Here is a 2,807-nt window from a genome sequence, read left to right as displayed (position 1 = left end):
CAGATGACAAAGTGTATAAAGATCATCACAGGGATGGTTAAGAACTTCTTAAAAATGCCATCAGATTTAGATCAATATACAGAGCTGCAGTTATGGTTTAATTATACTCCATTATCATCTATAGTAAACCCTTTAATATCTAAAAAATTAAATATTAAAAAGTTGAAAAATAGTAAAGCAAAGTCAGAAGAAATTGGGTTTTCTAAACTTTCTTGTTTACAGAAAGATGTGAGAGGATTTGCCTCTTAAGAAAGTAGTTTTTAAACTTCTGGGCATTACTGATCTATGAAATACAAATAGATGGCTACATGGTCTTGCTTCCAGCAGCTACATTGCACCAAAGTGAGTAAAAGTACATTGTTTAAACTTCTGTGGAAACAAAGCATCAGTCCACAGTATGAAGGTTTTGAAAACAGCAGTCATACTCCATATATATAATTGAAAATCAGTTCTTTGCACCCTCTGTGCTAGTCTACTCTGTATTAGCTTGGTGGCTAGGTAGGTGGTTCTATTAGGATAAAATACTTAAATCCAAAGCAAAGTAGTTGCTGTGTTTTAAATCATGAAGATAAATCTATGAAGCAATCATAGGTATTTTTTTTCCCTTTGGCTTATAGTAATAATGTAAAGCATTTCTAACATGTTTTTAATATATTTATCACTATGTACATATCACTATATATTATAAATGTAATTTATTTACATATGCAATTCCACATTCAAATGGCCACAGGAGATTTGAGAGTTTTTGGTTTTTGTTGCTGCTGTTTATTAATGCTTCAAGGTGTTGCTCTGTATTTGTACACAGATGCCATGGCATTGCAACTAAAATGTTCTAAAAATAGGAGTGAAAAAAAGTGTGGCTTTTTTGTACACAGCCCCTAGTCTTTGCAGCAGATACAGCATTTAATACTAATTGTTCTTGCAAAGCATCTTTACTGAGAGGCAGATGTTAGTAATGCAAACTTCAGAGCATATCTGCCTGCTCAGTACCTTGAGGCTTGATTTAGAAAAAATGGTGTTAAAGAGAGGACGGTCAAGTGTTTTCAACTTCATAAGCCATACAGAATGTCAGGGGCAACATTACTAATATATGTCAGGTAAGTCAAGATTCAGGCCAATCTGCTAATAGAAATAAAAGTTATAGCTTCAGCAGCCAAATAATACACAAATAAATGGCTTATGTATATGTTGAGTATTGAGCATGAAGTTTCCTGTTTATATAGTTGTTTGAAAGCAACAGGGGATTCTGGAGTTCACTGAATTACAACTTTAATTTCCTCATTTTCTGTTACTTAGACTTACAATGTTCTGAAGCAGCAATGAGGAAAAAAAAAAAAAGTTATTTGACAAGGACCATGGTGAGGTTTTTTTTCCACAGATTTGAAATGGTTTTAATTGATTAAAATCCCCAGGAGAGAGGAAGGCTGTAGCCTTTCCTCTCTTTTTAAGCCAGATTTTCAAAGAAGTATCTAAAATTGCATTTGAAAGTTGGGATGGTTTTTTTCCCCTTTCATGCTCAGCTTAAGAGCTGCAGTTATACAGGCCTATGTTACATTTGGTCTGTGAAAATCAGTTCTTTGCTTTGTATTTTGGGAACTTCTTAATCTTAGGAATTTCTTAATCTCCTCAGGCCATTGAAGGTCAGTCAAATACTGCAGGTTTCATTTTTCCTTTAATATGGTTTATCTACTGGGGTCTGATATTCAGTCAAAGAGAAAGATATTTTCTGTTAGCAGTCTAGCAGTTGTAACATGAAACTCTGTGCAGGTTAACTTACTCTAGAAACGTGGGTAAATTACCTTCTGTAAAGATGTGCACTACCTGGCCCTGATGCTTTTGCATCATGATACAGCATACTTAAGGTCACTTTGGCTGTCTCTGTCTAAGGTCTTCAGTGTTCACTTGCGGTCTTCAGTTTGTGCTTTTTAAGGTAAAATACACGGTGTAGGCATGGAAAATGAGTTATCTTTGGAATAATAACTTAATCTAGTCTTACTCCTTTGCATGCCTGTAATTTATTATTCTGAAGGTGAATTAACCACACTGCTATGGAATCATGTTCTCCCCTATATGATAATAAAAAGTAATTTATTCCCTGCAAAATGAAACAGTTTCAGCAACAGAAGTACTGAAGTCACGAAATGTGATAACCTCTTAACTGGTTCAGTATGGCATCTCAGATAATGCCTTGCAATCTGCCATTCAGCAACAAGGTATTCACAGCTTCACCAAAGCTAGGTGATAACTGGATTGGGTGTCCGTGGTAAGGTTTTGGTAGTGGGGGAGCTGCAGGTCTGGCCTTTGCAGGAGGAGGTCAGGGGCTCCTCCATGCTGGACAGAGTTGGTTCCAGCTGGCTTCTCACCAGACCTGCTGCAGCACACAGCTGAGCCCATCAGCTAAGTGAAAATGTTTTTAAGAAAGGACAAAAAATGCCAAAGAGGTAGAAAAGGAGGGGACAAAAAGTGAGGAACAACAGAGGGAGCACCATGTTCAGAGGAGGAGGTGCTCCATAGCAGAGCAGACAGTCCCCATGAAGGTGTAAACCCATATCAGAAGAGGCGTATCCCTGAAGCGACTGCAGTCCATGGATGAAGCCATGCCACAACAGGTACATACCCAAAAGGACTGCAGCCAGATCTTGGGAAAAATGAGAAACGAAGAGTGGTAGAGAGAAACCTTTATGTCCTGACCACCCTGACCAGCGCTGCTTGTTGCCTCACTGAAGGGACTGAGTGTAACCTGTGGCCATAACTAGGGCAGGGGAGAGGTGTCTGGGATGAATTTGAGCATGCAAGTGATGTTG

The sequence above is a fragment of the Nestor notabilis genome, unplaced genomic scaffold (genome assembly GCF_000696875.1).
Source record: "Nestor notabilis isolate BGI_N333 unplaced genomic scaffold, ASM69687v1 scaffold1163, whole genome shotgun sequence".
NCBI lineage: Eukaryota > Metazoa > Chordata > Aves > Psittaciformes > Psittacidae > Nestor > Nestor notabilis.
This window is presented reverse-complemented; position numbering follows the sequence as displayed.